General features: G+C 36.0%; 1 non-coding gene across 1 annotated transcript; it reads left to right on the top strand.

Moving 5' to 3' along the window:
- LOC143689243 (U6 spliceosomal RNA) lies at positions 1–109 on the top strand. The gene has a single exon (XR_013178699.1). It is a non-coding gene; the product is annotated as a U6 spliceosomal RNA (small nuclear RNA).
- The last annotated feature ends 18,853 nt before the right edge of the window (positions 110–18,962 follow it).

The raw sequence follows: 18,962 nt of genomic DNA, 5'->3' as shown, positions 1-18,962 counted from the left end.
GTGCTTGCTTCAACAGCACATATACTAAATAAAATTGGAATGATACGGTGAATCTTAGCATGGCTCCTGCACAAGGATGACATGCAAATTCATAGTGTGCCATATTTTAAAAAATTATTTTGCAGTTACAAAACTGTTTCAATAAATATTCTTAAATAGAATACTTCATTATTGTACTAATAATGTAGCCGCTGGCATATGTGGGCTTTTAAAATTTAAATATAATTTCTTAAAATAAAAATTAAATTAAAAATTCAGATTCTCAGTCATAGTTACATTTCAAGTGCTCAATAATTACTCTTCCTAGAAGCAGCCAAGTTATAGAATATTTCCATCAATTCAAAAGTTTCTATTGGCCAGTAATGATTATACATTCCAGCACATCTTATTATTGGAGAAATTTTGAGAATTGTGGCTGCATGTCTTACATTTGCATACTTTAAATCTGCATGCATTGAAATAAAAATAATTGTAGAATTTAATAGTCATACTGCTAATGTATGAAAGTACCTAATTTTCTAATTATCATCAATATTTGTTATCCTTTGGGGGGAGACAAAGTAAGAAAAACCAGTTTATTGTTACTATAATTTTCATTCATTGTTGATTATCGATGAGTTCTTTTTTTTCATATTTTTTGAAATGAACATTGCTGATTCATTAAATTGTCTCTTTATATCATTTTTTCAATTGGTTATATTTTCCCATAGAGACAAATGTACAAATTAGCGGGCATGCATTTATCTAGTTGATTTTATTTAATGTCTATGTAAATTTTTATATGTATTTTTGCTTAGACTCAACAGTAAATTAATTTGTTAGTATGTCATTACTGTGGTGCCTAGAAACTGTTCGATTTCCCTTGCTTGCATTTTTCCTGGTACCCCTGTAGCTGTTGTTTTCCATATTCATCCCCGATAGAGAAAGATTCAGCCAGATTGTGCCTTACCAGATCAGGTGAGGGAATTGGCCTTGAGCTATATTTCCTGAGGACTGGCACAGTGTGCAGATTCTATTTTTAAATCTGTAGCTGAAGGGAAGGTTATCATGCACAGGTTCCAGTCCAACTGTTTGTGCCAGTTCTTCATCTTCTGTGCTGGTCTGTTTGGATTGTTTTTCCTAACATCGTTTCGAGGTTTTCTGGTATTGAATCAAAGAACTGAGCCAATGCTGTCCCCTGAAGAGTGTACTTGTCAGCCAGCACGTCTAACAGGCTATGTCTCCTTTGCCCCTGCTTACAACCCTTTTAGCCATGGGAAATACCACTCTCCTCAGAAAGCATTTTGCTATTACTTTTTTTCCCCCTGCATTTTTCTGTTATTAGCTGAACAAAGCTACTCTTGTGGGATGTCCATGCTTGTGAAAAGTTCTGCATCTCTGAGTTAGTGGGGGTAGACTTATCTTTTCATTTCTAAAGTGAGTCTTAAAAGATAAGACATTTATTCTATGAATTAAAACTTAGCTCTATATTTTATACTCCATGTAGTTCCACCTCACATAAGCATCAATTTCTACAAGGTTCCAATGTTGAGTTATCTGTCAGAATCACTTTTTTAAAGATTTCTGAGGTTTTAAAAAAATATTTCAGTGAATCTGCCTGAATATTTGATGAATAGTTGTGGGTGGCTTCCTTGAGGCCTGCAAGCAAGCTATCATACTGAACCAGGAATTTCAATAAAAAAATTTAAATTACATCTTTCACTGTAATTAGGAGTGAACACTGATAAAGCTAGCATTGAGATTGATTTTTAAATGAATTCAGCATGTCAAAATTTCTCCTCAATTTGTTGAGTCTGGGGATTGATGCATTGAAATGTGTTGAGTTCAAGGATTCCTTTAATAAAGCAATTTGAGATAATCCCTTAGTGAAAAGCTAGTTTACAAGAGTATTTTTTTTAAATATAAGTGGATATATTAGGAAATAAATATAATCCTTGGATAGTCTAAGGATTATCTAATATATAAACCACTAAATAAATAAACTTAAATAAATGAATATTGAAGAAAACATTTTAGAAAGAATAGATTTTACATTAGTATCTGCACAAAATCTTTTTATTTTCCAGGCATCCTTCTAACTGCTTTACATTAAATTAAATTAAATCCCCACATGCCTGTGAGGAACCCACTGAGATTTTACATGTTAGTAAGCTGTGGCTCAAGAGGTTAAGAAGTTTGCCCAAGATCACACAGTAGAGAGTAAATCTAGCTTCAGTACACTTACTCAGTAAAGATTTATAAACCACATTAGCCCATCAGTGGCTCTAAGCAGCTCTAGAGTAAAGAAGTACTGTTTTTTACACTCCACTTTCCCTCCTTCCTCCATCCTCTCCTTATTTGTTAATCTATAATCTGTTTTCTGTCTACAAATTGTTGTTTCTAATCATCTCTTTTAAATGACATCATACAATTTTTCTCCTTATGTTTCTTGCTTATTTCACTTTGCATGACATTTGCAAGTTTCTTCCATTTTCTTGCTTCTCTCATATGTTCATTTATATTTATGGCTGAATACCATTTCATTGTGTGTATGTGCTATGTTTTGGTTGTCCATTCATTGTTGATGGACATGGGTTGTTTCCAGCTTGGGCTGTTGTGAATCATGATGCTATAAAGATTGCTGCATAACATCAATAGCCTTGTTCTAACTGTCTTTGGGTATATACCTAGAAGGGGATTTCTGGGTCAGGTAGGAATTATATATTTAATTTTTTGAGGAGAAGTCCTATTGCTCTACTCAGCAGCTGCACCATTTTACATTCCCACCAACAGTGCACTAGAGTTCTGATTTCTCAGCATCATTTCCAACACTTGTTATTTTTTGTTTTTTAATAAAAAGCCCTTGTATGTGTGAAGTAGTATCCCATTGCGGTTTTCATTTGCATTTCTCTAGTACCAAAGATGTTGAGCATCTTTTTGCATGTTTATTGGACACTTGTGTATCTTCTAAGGAGAAATGTCTATTCAAGTTCTTTGTCCAGTTTTGATTGGGTTGTTTTGTTGCATTGTAAAAGATTTTTATATATTCTGAGTATTATACCCTTATCCAACATATGATTTGCAACTATTTTCTTGCATTCTGTGTGTTATCTTTTCACTTTCTTAATAACTTCCTTCCCTCTTTTCTAGTTTTCTAGCTCTGGAATTTGATATACTAGAAGAAATAGAATGGCTTTTAAAAGGGGGAATTTATTAAGTTGTAAGTTTACAATTCTAAGGCCATGAAAAGGTCCCAAGCAAGTCTACAAAAATGTCCAGATGAAGGCACCAACAAGAGGTTATCTTCACTTAAGGAAGGCCAATGACATTCAGGGTTTCTCTCTCAACTGGAAAGTCACATGGTGAACATGGCAGCATCTGTTAGCTTTCTCACCAGGCCTCTTGTTTCATGAAGTTCCCCTGGGGTGTTTTCCTTCTTCATCTCCAGGTCTCTTGCTGCATGGGCTCTAGTGGGTCTTGGGCTCTAAAATGGGGATTCTCTCCATAATATTTCCTCTTTTAAAGGATTCCAGTAAACTAATCAAGATCCACCTGGAACGGGCAGAGTCACAACTCCATGGAAGCCATCTAGTCAAAAGTTACCACCCACAATTGGGTGGGTCACACCTCCATGCAAAAATCAAAAATCTCCCAGCCAGCAATATTGAATAAGGATTTAAAGCATATGGCTTCTCTGGAGTCCACAAAATCAAACGGGCATACCCTCTATGAACAAAATATTTTAATTTTGATGATATAAAATTTATCTATTTTTTCTTTTGTTTCCAAATCTTTTTGCTAAATCCCAAGTCATGACCCTATGTTATCATCCAAGAATTTTATAGTTTCTGCTTTTACATTAAAGTCCTTGATCCATTCCAATTTGAATTTTGTATATAGTGTGAGGTAAAGGTCTAACCTCATTCTTCTGCATGTAGATGTTCAGTTTTCCCAATATCATTTATTGAAGATACTCTTCTTCCTGCACTGCATATATTTAGCAGCCTTGTCTAAAACCAGATGTCTATTTCTGGACTTTAAATTCTGTGTCACTGACCTACATGTCTATCTTTGCGCCTGTACCAGAATCTTTTGATTATTGTCACTTGTTATACAATTTAAAGCCGGAACCTCTTGTCTTTCCATATAAATTTAAGGACTTTTTTTTTTTCCATTTCTGCAGAAAAGGTTACTGAAATTTTAAAAGGGGCTGCATTGAATATGTATTTTGCTTTCTCCATTTTCTCTCTTTTATGCCTTCTAACCAAAATGGGCCTGCCTGACAAGTGCAGTACCTTAGAGTTTAACTACATGTCAACTATACCTCATCATAATTCTAAACATCATGGCCATCTCTGTGCAAAGACTGTCATTTTTTTACGTAAGTTCTGTGACTAAGCATGTAATCAATCTGCGCATGCTCGATAATTAGATCCCTTCTAACAACATCATCTGGGGTCACTGTGCTTATTTTCCTAAAACCTGCCTGTGCCTGTTTGAAACTTCTGTTTCCCAGAAATACATGTCCTTTAATCCTGATTCAATATTGTTTAGTGTAAAGCCTTAAATTAGATTGTTTTCACAAAGAATGACCAACAATTGTGGGTGTGACCTTTTGATTAGATGGAGATGTGACTGCCCATTCAAGTTGTGTCTTGATTAGTTTTCTAGAGTACTTTAAATGGGAAGACATTTTGGAGAGACCTCAAAGCTGACACAGACAGAGAAGTTTGGGGCTGCAGAAAGAAAACGCCATGGCAGAAGCTGTTTGAAAACAGAAGACACCAGTCACATGCATTCACAGCTCACAGAGGTGCAGTGGCCATTCACAAGTCAAGGTATTTTTTCTTGGATGTGTTATTTTGAACATTTTTATGGCCTTAGAACTATAAACTTGTAACTTAATAAATTCCATTTTAAAAATCCATTCTATTTTTAGTATATTGCATTCTGGCCGCATTAACAAACCAATACACTGTGCATCTTTTAATTCTATAAAACTTATCAAAATTTTATGGTAGTTTGGAGAAACAAATTGTAGGCCAATAGGCCGTCTGATCTCCTCATATGTACCTAGGAATAAGTGTCTCTCTTTGAAACCCCAGTGTTTCAGGAATTGGTCATTTGAATGCATTGGACAAAATAATCCACCACCTATGCCTGGTAACATACTCACTTTGACAAATGTTTCAGTTTTATATGCACCTATAACCCAAATGTCAAATATTATATATTGGCTCAGATAGGAAAAAAGTCTAAAAAGTTGGAAAAATAGAATTCTATTATGTTGAATTCCTTAAATAATATATTACATGTTCTTTCATCAGGTTTTCATTTATAGGAGAATATAAGTAATTTCTTATTACTTATTAAAAATAACTATAATTTCAAATTCATTTGGATATATATCAGAAAGTATTTTCACAATAAACTGGGGAGTATAAAAATAAAACATGAAAAATAAATCTCTTGGGAGCTTTAAGTATTTTAGAGGGAGCATAGTTTACTTCTCATCAATGTATCTTTTGAACAAATATCTTAAATTTCTGTAATGATATATTACTATGTTTATCCAATTTTTCATAAATTTTGTTAGCCTCATTGAATCAGAGCCCCAACAGATGGGTGGCTTAGGTCTCTACAATTTCATAAGCTTTGTGGGTAAATCTGACAGTGAAGTTTGATAAACTTATAATAACCACCTAAAGTGAAAACAATATAAAAATATCTCCTTCTAACATCACAAAACACACAGACATCAAAATACTGAACAGAAAGTGTCTCTCTCCTTCCAGTATCAGTCACCTTGAAATTTTATCATTGGAAAACAGCAAAGATGTGAACATTTTACAGTTCCAGGCAGTGAATGTTTTTTAAGTCTCTTGTATTCTTGCTAGAGTAATGTGGCAAGTACCTGCAGTAGCTGCTTGCATCTGATGTATAAATATCATCATTTTCTTTTAATATTACCTGTAAGTCTGGAAATAAGATTATAACATATATACAGAAATTTTTATTTCTCCTTTTCTTATTATAATAGTTTCAAAATGTTGAGTGCCTACCATGGCTTATATACACAAATAGTTTCAACTATGTTTGATAGCAGTCTTCTTCTTTTTTCCTCCCTTACTCCTTTTCCTCCTCCTCCTCATACTTTCTCTCTCTCTCTCATGCTCCCTCTCCTACCTTTCTCCTTCTCCTTTGTCCTGCTGGAGACTCCTACCTTGATCCCTATCTCCCAGCATATACTCTCTTTGTACCTTAATACTCTAGATATATGTTCTAAAATGTGAAGGCACAGACCTAGTGGGTTTGTTTTTCCTTGACTACTGTTCTTATCTATCTGACTTTTCAGACTTTGATTTGTACACTTTATTTTCAAAGCATTCACTCTTTCTTTGAATGTTTTGCTTTGTTTTGTTTTGCTTTGTCTTGTCCCATTCTGCTCTGGTTTTGGCCCTTGTTTTTATATGGCAAGTTCAGGTTAAAGATTCATCTTTCTCCCTCGCAGAATTTTGTAAGGGTTGTTCTTTTTTTACTTTTTTAAACATTTTTAAATTGTGAAATATAACATACGTACAGAAAAATGAATTGTCAAGTACATTTCAACAGATAATTATGGAACAGATTTTAATGTCTGGTATGGGTATACCATATAATGATTCTGCAGTCATACTCATTTGCTAAGTCCTTTTTCCTCTGTATACTCCTCTTTCTCTTTAAATAACATATAGACATAAAAGCATTTCAAAGTACATTGCAACAATTAGTTGTGGAACATATTTCAGAATTTGGTATGGGTTACAATCCTATAATTTTAGGCTTTTATTTCTATCAGTTCTAAGGTACTGGAGGATAAAAGAAATATCAGCATAATGATTCAGTACTGATACTCATTTGTTAAACCCCGTCTTCTCTGTATAAACCCCCCATAAACTTTAATCTTTCTCTCTTTTTAAATTTTAAACATTTTTATTGTACAGTATAACATCTATACAAAGCAAAGAAATAAAAAAGCAATAGTTTTCAAAGCCTTTTTCAAAAAGTAGTTACAGGGTGGGCCACGGTGGCTTAGCAGGCAGAGTTCTCACCCGCCATGCCGGAAACTGGGCTTCGATTCCCAGTGCCTACTCATGCAAAAAAAAAAAAAGTAGTTACAGGACAGATCCCAGAGTTTGTCATGGGCTACCACATGGTCCTCTTATATTGTTTCTTCTAGCTGCTCCAGAATATGGGAAGCTAGAGGGCTTAAACATTACATTATCATTACAAGGGACTTTTTCCTTATTTTTAACATATATACAAAAAAAGCTATAAATTGCAAAACACAGCACCACAATTAGTTGTACAACAGGTTTCAGAGTGTGACATGGGTAACAATTTCACAATTTTAAGTTTTTACTTCTAGCTGTTCTAAAATACTGGAGATTAAAAGAGATATTAATTTAATGATTCAGCATTTATATTCATTTGTTAAATCCTATCTTCTCTGCATAACTCCATCATCAATTTTGACCTTTCCATCCCTCTCTTTAGGGGTGTATAGGCTATGGCCATTGTAAATTTTTCATATTGGAAGGGTCTGTCTCTAATATGGGGTAGGGAGATGAAACTATCTGATGTTCTGGAGAGGCTGGGCTAGGTTTCAGGACTTATTTGGTCAGAGGCCCATCTGGAGTTATAGGTTTCTGGAAAGTTACTCTAGTGCATGGAATGCTTATGGAATCTTATATATTGCCCTAGGTGTTCTTTAGGATTGGTTGGAATGACCCTGGTTGGGGATTGGCAGGTTATGATAGGTAGGAAGGTCTAACTGGAGCTTGAATAGGAGCAACCCCCAGAGTAGCCTCTTGACTCTATTTGAACTCTCTCTGCCACTGATACTTTATTAATTATACTTCTTTTCCCTCTTTTGGTCGAATTGGAACTGTTGATCCCATGGTGCCAGGTCAGGATTCATCCCTGAGAGTCCTTCCCCAATCCTCAGGGAGACTTCTGTCCCTGGGTGTCATGTTCCATGGAGGGAGCAGGGCAATGATTTCACTTGCAGAGTTGGACTTAGAGAGAGTGAGGCCACATCTGAGCAACAAAAGAGGTCCCTAGAAGTAACTTTCAGGCATGCCTATGGGTAGTCTAAGCTTTTCTGCTACCTACATGAGCTTCACAAGAGTAAGCCTCATGATCAAGGACATGGCCTATTGAATTGGGTGTCCCTAAGGTTTGACACAGTATCAGGGAATTCCCTGGTGGTAAGGTTTAATAGTTTCATATTCTTTCACTATCTTTCAGGGGACTTTGCCAATACTTTCCTGATTACCTGGTTAATATACTCTAGAATGTATCCAGGCATTGCAATAATCTATACAAGATTAAAGGATGTCTCTTATTCTGTGTGCCCTGTGTTTCAATTGTTCGAATGAGCTATGTAGATAGGTTGAATTAGATTATGCACTACAGAAAATTTCAGTTTCAGACCAAGTAAAGCTTTCTTCCATTGGTCTCAAAGACTGTGTGTGGCTCTAAAATATAGATACTGTCTTCCTTAACCCTATGCTCTGAATTACTATAACCCCAACCTGTTTGGTTTCATTCTTAGCTGTATAAAACAGCCTCTCAAAATCCAGAAATAATAATCACCAATCCAGACTTAATGTGTCTGTTCTAAAAACTTACAATCTAGGCCCCTATTTTATTATAAGCATATTCTAAAGGAGACTGTACCATCCTTGTCATTTTGTTTCTGGCTTATTTTGTCTCACCAAATGTCCCACATGTTCTTTCATGTCATTGCACACCTCATGACTTTGTCCCTTTTTGTAACCACACACCCTTTGTTCATAAGTATACACCATCATTTTCCAATCAGGTTCTCCATCAGTGCATCCTTCAGCTACCTGCATTCATTGGGCATCATGTAGAGGGCCCAAAGTCAACAGTCCATCAACATCCTCAATTTTAGATAATTTCATTGTTCCAAGAGAAAGAAAACCAATGAACTCACCCTCATCAAATAGGAAATCTAAACCTCCTCTTAACTCTTGTCCCTCACCCCATTATTTTCCCCTGCTGCTGCTGTGCTAGTGCTGATGGCTTCCTTTTGAACATAGCTCATAGCATGCAATAGCAGTTTCCCCTGTACACTGGACTTAAACACTCTGTGTACAGAAATCATGTCTTTTAAGTAATTTTTGTGAGAACTAATTCATATTTCTAATGTTTATCAATGGGACATGTAGCTCTATCCAACCCCTTTCAATCCTGTCATCTTCAATACAGTAATACTATTTATAGACCCACTGGAGAACCACCTTCATACCTATCTATTCCCAAACACTGGAGTTCAATGACATTAACTCACTGTTCACCCATCTCTAGCTTCTATGTATCTAAGTCCCCTATATTTTGTAATGCAAGCCTCTGATTATACTTTTATGCTGATCATAAAAGTGGAATCACACAATATCTATCCTTTCATATCTAGTTAATTTCACTCAGCATTATGCTGTCAAGGTCATCCATCTTGTCATGTGCTTCAGGACATCATTTTGTCTTACTACTGCATAATATTCCATGTTAAGTATATACCACATTTTGTTGATCCACTCATCTGTTGATGGGCATTTGGTTTGTTTCCATTTTTTGGTGATTGTGAATAATGCTGCTATGAAAATCACTGTGCAAATGTCTGTTTGTGTCATTGCTTTCAGCTCTACTGGGTATATAACAAGAAGTGCTATTGCTGGGTTATAGGGCAACTTGATATTTAGTTTCCTAAGGAACCGCCTAACAGTCTTCCATAGTGGCTGCACCATTATACATTCCCACCAGCATGCATAAGTGTCCCACTTTCTTCACATACTCTCTGACATTTATAGTTTCCTGTTTGTTTAATAACAGCATTCTTATAGGTGTGAGTTGGTACTTCATTGTAGTCTTGATCTGCATTTCCCTTATAGCCAATGAAAATGAGCATCTCTTCATGTGCTTTTGATCCATCTGTATTTGCTTTCAGAAAAATGCCTATTCATATCTTTTAACCCATTTTATATTTGGGTTGTTTGTTCTTTTGTTGTTGAGCTGTATAGTTTCTTTGTATATACAGGAAATCAAGCTTTTGTCTGATATGTGATTTCCAAACATTTTCTCCCATTGAGTTGGTCACCTCTTCACCTTTTTGACAAAGCCTTTTGAGGTTCAGAAGCATTTGATTTTGAGCAGTTTCCATTTATCTATTTTTTTCTGTTGTTACTTGTGTTTTGGGTGTAAAGTTCCCTCTTATTACTAGGTCTTGAAGATGCTTCCCTACATTTTCTTCTAGAAACTTTATGGTGTTAGTTGTTTATATTTAAGTGTTTGATTTACTTCGAGTTAACTTTTGTGTAGGTTGTAAGATAGGACTCCTCTTTCATTCTTTCTTTCGGCTTTTGATGTCCAGTTCTTCCATGCCCAGTATTGAAAAGACAATTTAGTCCCAGTTTAGAGGACTTGGGGGCCTTGTCAAAAATCAGTTGACCATAGATTTGATGGTCTATTTCTGAACTCTCAATGCTCAATGCTTCTATGTTTGTGTCAGTACCATACTGTTTTGACCACTGTAGGTTTTACAATCAGGGAGTGCTAATTATCCCACTTCATTCTTCTTTTTTAGGATGCTTTTAGCTATTCAGGGTCTCTTTCCCTTCCAGATGAATTTGGTAATTAGATTTCCCAAATCTTCAAAGTAAGTTGTTGGGATTTTGATTGGTACTGTGTTGAATCTGTAGATTAATTTCGGGAGAATTGGCATCTCAACTATATTTAGCCTTTCTATCCATGAGCAGGGAATTTCTTTCCAACTATATAGATCTCCTTTGATTTCTTTTAGCAATGTTATGTAGTTTTCTGTATACAATTCCTTTACATCCCTAGTTAAGTTCATGCCTAAGTGCTTGATTCTTTCAGTTGCTATTTCATATGGAATTTTTTCCTTAACTGACTCTTCAGCGAGGTCATTGTTTGCATACAGAAATGTTACTGATTTTTGCACGTTAATTTTTTATCCCGCCCCCTTGCTGAATTTATTAGCTCAAGTAACTTTGCTGTAGATTGCTCAGGATCTTCCAAGTATAGTATCATGTCATCTGCAAATAATGAGAGTTTTAATTCTTCCTTTCCAATTTGGATGCATTTTATTTCTTTGTCCTGCCTGATTGTTCTGGCTAGAACTTCTAGTACAATGTTGAATAATAGTGGTGACAACGAACATCCTTGTCTTGATCTTGATCTTAGGGTGGGTGTTCAGTCTCTCTCCATTGAATATGGTGCTGGCTATCCATTTTTCATATACTCCCTTTATCATACTGAGGTAGTTACCTTTGATACCTATCTTTTGGAGAGTTTTATCAGAAAAGGATGCTGAATTTTGTTGAATACTTTCTCAGAATCAATCAAGATGATCATGTGCTTTTTCCCTTTCAATTTGTTAATGTGCTGTATTACATTAATTGATTTTCTGCATTGAATCATCCTTGAATTCCTGGTATAAACCCCACTTGGTCCTGGTGTATAATTCTTTTAATGTGTTGTTGAATTCAATTTGATAATATTTTGCTGAGAATTTTTGCATCAATGTTCATTAGGGAGATGGCCTGTAGCTTTCCTTTCTTATACCATCTTTACCTTGTTTTGGTATTAAAATGATATTAGCTTCATAAAATGAATTAGGTAGAGTTCCTTTTTCCTCAATTTTTTTGAAAAGTTTGAGCAGAATCAGTGTTAGTTCTTTTTGGAATGTTTGATAACATTCCCCGGTGAAGCCATCTGGTCCTGGGCTTTTCTTTGTAGGAAAGTTTTTGATGGCTGGTTGAATCTTTTTACTTGTGATTGGTTTGTTGAGATCTTCTATTTCTTCCTGGGTCAGTGTAGCTTTTTTGTGTGTTTCCAGGAATTTGTCCATTTCTTCAAAGTTGTCTAGCTTGTTGGTGTATAGTTGTTCATAGTATCCTCTTATGAGTTCCTTTATTTCTTCAGGGCCTGTGGTAACACACCCCTTCTCATTTCTGATTTTGTTTATTTGCATCCTCTCTTTTTGTCTTTGCTAGTCTCGCTAGTGGCCCATCAATTTTACTGATTTTCTCAAAGAACCAACTTTTGGTTTTACTGATTCTTTCTATTGTTCTTTTATTCTCCCATTCATTTATCTCTGATTTGATGTTTGTTATTTCTCTTCTATTTGCTTTGGGGTTAGTTTGCTGTTCTTTCTCAAGTTCCTCCAGGTGTGCTCTCAAGTCCTCGATTTTTGCTGTTTCTTGTATTTTAAAGCAGGCACTTAAGGCAATAAATTTCCCTCTCAGCTCAGCCATTACTGCATCCCATAAGTTCTGATAAGTTGTATTCTCATTTTCATTCATCTCCAGATAGCTACTGATTTCTCTAGCAATTTCTTCTTTGACCCAGTGGTTGTTTAAGAGTGTGTTATTTAATCTCTCTATATATGTGAATGTTTTCATTCTTTGGTGGTTATTGAGATCCAGTTTTATCCCATTGTGAATAGAGAAAGTGCTTTGAATAATTTCAATGTTTCTAAATTTATAAAAACCTGTTTTGTGCCCCAGCATATGATCTGTCCTGGAGAATGTTCCATGAGCACAAGAAAAGAATGTGTATCTTTGTGCTTTGGGGTACAATGACCTATATATATCTTTTAGGTCTAATTTATTTATGAAGTTATTTAGCTCTCTATTTCCTTGTTGATCTTCTGTATTGTTCTATCTATAGAGGAGAGTGGTGTATTGACGTCTCCAACTGTTAGTATTGACACATCTATCACTCCCTTCAGTTTTGCCAATGTCTGCCTCATGTGCTTTGGAGATCCTAGATTGGGAGCATAAACACTTATGATTTTTATATCTTCTTGGTGAATTGACCCTTTAATTAGTATATGGTGTCCTACTTTGGTCTTATGCTGTCTTTACGTTTAAAGTCTATTTTGTCCGATATTAATATAGCTACTCCTGCTTTCTTTCGGTTACAACTTGTGTGGAAAGTCTTTTTCCTTCCTTTCACTTTCAATCTATTTGTATCCTTGTGCCTAAAATGAATGCTTTGTAAGCAGCATATAGCTGGATTATATTTATTAATCCATTCTGCCAATCTGTGTCTTTTAATTGGTAAGTTTAGTCCTTTAACATTCAATGTTATTACTGAAAATACATTTCTTGAATTCACCATCTTATCTTTTTTATGTTATTTGTCAGATCTATATATTCTTTTTCCTATTTCTCTTTGTATTCTTTAATTTACACTTTCTGGTACTCTTCAGTTCTGTGCCCTCCTCCAATTCTCCCGTTCCTATCTTTTTTATCAGCCAGCAGAACTTCTTTTAGTATTTCTTGTAGAGCCAGTTTCTTGTTGCCAAATTCTTTCAAAACTTTTTTGTCTGTGAAAACTTTAGTTTTTCCCTCAGTTTTGAAGGACAGTTTGGCTGTGTACAGAGTTCTTGACTGAAAGTCTTTCTCTTTCAGAATCTTGAATGTATCATACCACTGCCTTCTTACTTCCAGGGTGCTAGTGGAGTTGTCTGAACTCATTCTTATTTGGTTTCCCTTGTATGTAGATTGTTTTTCTCTTGCCACTTTCAGGATTTTCTCTGCTTCTCTTTGACATTTGACAGACTGATTAGTGTGTGCCTTGGGGAAGGTCTATTTGGATTTGTTCTGTTTGAAGTTTGTTGGGCTTCCTTGACTTGTGTGTTTATGTCCTTTATAAGGATTGGTAAGTTTTCCGCCCATTATATCCTCTACTACTCTTCCTAGCACTTCACTCCTCTCATAAAGTATTGGGACACCAATAATTGTCATATTTGTGCACTTTGTATTGTCTATCATTTCCCTGAGGTCCAATTCAATTTTTTCCCATCTTTTTTGCCATTTGCTGTTTTGAGTTTCCAAAGTTAGTTATCCTGTCCTCTATATCACTTATTATTTCTTCTGTCTTTTCAAATCTGGTGTTGTGTGCCTCTAATATTTTTTTGTTTGTTTGGTCAACAGAGTCTTTAATCTCTGTGATGTCTGCTATTTTTCTATTTATTCTTTCAAATTCCTGTTTATTCTCTTCTACTGTCTTTTGATCTCCTTTATGTCACTTGCTATCCCACTTATTTTAATAAGTAGAGTTACATGGACATCTTTGATTAGTTGTTCCAATGTCTGTGTCTCCTTTGGTGTTTTAATTTGGTCATCAAGCAGGGCTATATCTGTTTGCATTGTGATATGCTTAGTGATCTTCATCTGTCTTCATGGCAAGTAAATATCTTGATTGATTTACTCTGGGACTTGATTTCTTTCAGTAATCTAAGACCTTGTGTTTGCAGGATGGATGTACAACAGGGAGCAGGGTATGGGGTGGGGCACTCAGTGTGGTGATTTGTTTCAGGGCAGGTATAGAAACAGGTTGGGGATGTTATGCTGATGCCTGTGAATGTGGGCACCCAGCAGCCAGGGAGGGTGTAGCTGTGTGGATGCACTGGTTTGAAGGGCATAAAATTGGTGTGCTCTCGTTGAAAGCACAGGGCCTTTTTTATGCATGTGTAGAGCTGTGGCAACAGGTTGGTCTTTCACCTTCATGGATTAGGGGCAGATGTGTCCCAGCTGTGCATGTCAGCACTTTCTCACAGCTAGGAAGTGTGGTTGAGGGCTGTGAGCATGCACGGTTCTAGGACTGCTATAAGCTGAGCTTCCCAGAGCTGAATGATGTGACTGGGGGCCTGTGTGCATGTGTGGTACTAGGACTGCTGTAAACTGAGATTTCCAGAGCTAAATGATGTGACTAGGGACCCGTGCACATGTGTGGGTCTAGGAGTGCTTTAAACTGATGCACAGAGCTTGGAAGAGTGTAGGATGAGGCTGTGTGACACTGTGGGCAGAGGGCTGGGGTAGCCTGGGTATGGAGGTTAGTTCCTGAAGCATTTATTCACTGGCAACAGCCTTCAGGGAACACGGAGTGGGAGGTAGTGCTCAGGAAGGATGTAGGCAAGGTGGGTTGGGCTGCACTTGAGTTAGGGGTATGGGGCAGCTACGTGCACTGGGGGCTGGTGGGGTGGGGGTAACCAGAGCATGGGGAATGGTAGTGGGTGATGGGGTTCTGGTGCGTGGTATGTAAGGTGAGTCTCCTGTCACAGGGCTGCACTGGTGTGGGTAGCATGCCCAAGGAACACGGCCTGGCTTACTTCCTAGTCCTGGCTCCCATCCATGTACTCCCACAGGCTCCATGCCTCCACACTAGACTCCAGATGTATGCCTCTCAGTTTCTCAGGCTCTGCAACTAGGGCTGCATTCTGTGGTACAGAAGGCAGCCCCAGGTCAGCCACACTCCCGAATCACCACCTCAGTCACTCTCCTGTCTCTTCTATAACTTTTCTGTGGAGCAGGGCTAATCTCTAGCTACCAGAAAGGACAGTTTTTTTCATTTACTTGTGAGATTGCCAATATGAAGTGTTACTATGTAGGGAGGTTAGAGCATAAAAAAATTCTATCTCCTCTTGGGAAGATTTTTCATTGAATTTACAAAGTATTCACATACCATGGAAAGCCAAGTTTAGGATAAGAGATTTTTCTGTGAAAACCACAAAGCAAAGTCTACCATTTCTCAATGTTAGCTACAAACATAACACAATATTGTACTGCAAAATAAGGGCTAGTTTAATATGTAGTCTATCATCACTTACACACACTACACACACAAACACACACACCAAGGCATTGAGACAGGATTGCATAGGCTTTTTTGCTCCAGAGAGTAGACTAGAGTGAAGGCTGAAGTTTTTAAGAGGAGGATTAAAAAATATTATAATATTCAGATATGGATGGCTGAAAAGGGACTGAGTTTCCCTGTCCTAAAGACTGATGGTCCTGCATTAGGCTTAAAGAATCAGGCTGAAGTTGTGGGACAAAGGGTATGTACATCTCTTCCAGGCCTGTGATTCTACAATGTGCAATTTTTACATTTTTATTCTGTTCTATCTTATACGTATGCCAAAGTAAAATTACAATAGCTCCCACTAAGATAGACAGGGTCACTAGCAATTGAACCCCAGGTAAGGATTTCAGAGAGTGTAATTTTCTCCTTATAGAATTTTAAATAACTTGATCTTTGGTGAGGAAGTGACAAAAGGCATTATTTTATTAGGCTTATACATACCCCAAAGGAAGAAAATGAACACTCATATACAGATACATTTTGCTCTTAGGTTGTTATGTTCATTTTTATTCTATTAAATCAGTACACGTGACAGAACCCAGGCTGTAGCTGAATAAAGACTGGGAGTCAATTAAACATAAAATAAATAATATCACATATTGTGTGCTGTAGAACAATTTTTCTCAAACATTTTGATTCAAAATTTGATATAAATATCAGAAACCACAAAGAGAGCATGAGCTATGCATAGGCATCTTACCTTTGCATTAATAAATCTTAAATACTTATTGTTATACCCTTAGTGATTACAAAATATAAAGACAGGATATTGTATGATAAAACATTGGAAAATCATTGTTACAGAATTTTTTATATTAGATATGTCAATCTTTGTTACACTTTTCAGGGAAGCCATGAAAGTTAAAGAACATATTTTTTTTAAGTAAATATTTATTAGGCACTTACTATTTAATGTGTATTATGGTACTACAATCATAACTATTTTAATAAAGTAATATTATCATTAATACTTACAAAAAATTTTGAAGTAAAGGCAATTAATTCTTACAGATGTCTGGTGGGTGGGGAAACAAAGAAACCAAATTGTTTAGTAACTGACTGTGCTGGTTTGAAAGGATGTATAACCCTAGAAAAGCCATGTTTTAATCAAAATCCCATTTTGTAATGGCAGAATAATCCCTATTCAATGCTGTATGTTTGAATCTGTAATTAGATTATCTCCCTGGAGGTGTATCTTGATCAAGAGTGGTTGTTAAACTGGATTAGGGGAGATGTGTCTCTACCCATTTGGGTGGATATTGATTGGTTTACTGGAGTCCTATAAAAGAGGAAACATTTTGAGAATGAGAGATTTGGAGAGAGCAGAGAATGCTGCAGCACCATGAAGCAGAGAGTCCATGAGCCAGCAACCTTTGGAGATGAAGAAGGATAACACCTCCTGGGGAGCTTCATAAAACCAGAAGCCAGGAGAAAAAGCTAACAGATGACACCATGTGCCCTTCCAGCTGAGAGAGAAGCCCTGACTGTGTTAACCATGTGCCTTCTCACTTGAAAGAGAAACCCTGAATTTCATTGGCCTCCTTGAAATAAGGGGTCTTTCCTTGGATGCCTTAGATTGGACATTTCTATAGACACATTTAATTGGGACTTTATACTGGCAACTTATTAGATTCCCCTTTTAGAAGCCATTCCATTTCTGGTATATTGAATTCTGGCAACCAGCAAACTAGAACACTGACCAAGATTACATGTGTAAGGAGTGGGTGAATAGAGCTTCAAAGTTAGTAAATTTGTACTAGAGACCACACTGTTAACCACAGTTTTAATTTCTTTGACAGCTCAAGCAAATACCATGAAATAAGTTGGTTTAAACAATGAGAATTTATTCATTCATTGTTCGAGGCTGGGAAAACTTCCAGGTCAAGGCATCACCAAGGCTGTGCTTTCTTCCCAAAGACACTGGCTTTCTGGGCTTGACTTCTGGTGCCCCTTGGTCCTTAGCTTGTCACAGCTAAGCTTAGCTTTCCTTTCTCTTCTAGGTTCTGTTGAAGTTCAGCTTCTTATTTCCTGTGGTTTTCTCTCTGTCCATCTGAAATTCACTCTGCTTATAAAATACTCCAGAGACAGGATCAAGACCCATAATGACCCAGGTGGACTATACCTTAACCAAATTTGCCTCATCTAAATGTCTTATTTACAATGGATTCAAAGCCACAGGGATGGGTTAAATTTAATAAACTGTTTCTGAGGTACATAAAGCTTCAAGCCACCACAAACACTGCAATTTTGGTTTTCCTGCCTTTTACCATCCACTTTGTGGCCTTCTTTCTCTTGTCTTGAAAAAAGCAATACTTGAAAATATTCAATTATGTCAGTTTTCTATGTGTGGAGGGATGGGCGCTGCATTAATGGAAAAAAGAAAATGCATGAGCATAGGTTTCTTGAAACAAGTATATGATTTTACTTTTCAAAGTCAGTTTGAAAAAACCATCCTTGATTTGATTTTTTCAAGTAAAGTCTCTTTCTCTTTTCTCAACCCTTTCTTCAGCACCATTTTTTCTATTTCCTTATTGTATTATTTAATTACTTTTGTTATTTAAATATCAGCACATCAAACAATTAACCTTCCTCAAGCTCACACCAAGCACAAAATATTTTAATGTATTAAAATGCCCTAATTTCTGTTAGAAGATCTAAATTCCACTTTCCTATTGATTATAACCAATATACTTAATGCTGAATTTCACTTTATAATTATTTTTCTTATTTCTCAAACATTAGAGCAATTTAAGTCATCATCCATTTTAATATGCCTGTCACTGGTTATTTTGTTGTTTCCATATTTCAAATATTAAATATATAATTTAATGATAGATTCCCATATCTCAAATATATAGCTCAACATTTTATTACTATTTATTTCATTCAGGTTTACTTTTTTTTTAACTTCTGTAAAGTACTCCATCACAGAAACATGACTCAAGTTAGAGAATAGATTTTATTCAAATGTCATAACATTTCATATGATAGTACTAGTGTTCAATAAATTACATTATTGATAATCAATACATTTGAGTATAATAAAACAAAATATTTGCTATTTTGGATAAATGAATTAGCTTACAATATTTCTAAATAGGTATGTTTAATATACAATGCAACTATTCAAATAATAATTATACAATCAGTATTTCATCTACCTGGCTCAGAGATGATGAGTATTTCTGTCTTTCTCTTTTCTTTTTATTCTTCATGGTTTGTAACTAACTTACTTCATGCTTGGAAAT

This window comes from Tamandua tetradactyla, chromosome 6, assembly GCF_023851605.1.
Source record: "Tamandua tetradactyla isolate mTamTet1 chromosome 6, mTamTet1.pri, whole genome shotgun sequence".
Lineage (NCBI taxonomy): Eukaryota > Metazoa > Chordata > Mammalia > Pilosa > Myrmecophagidae > Tamandua > Tamandua tetradactyla.
The sequence above is the reverse complement of the archived record's forward strand: the minus strand, read 5'-3'. Positions and strand labels throughout refer to the sequence as shown.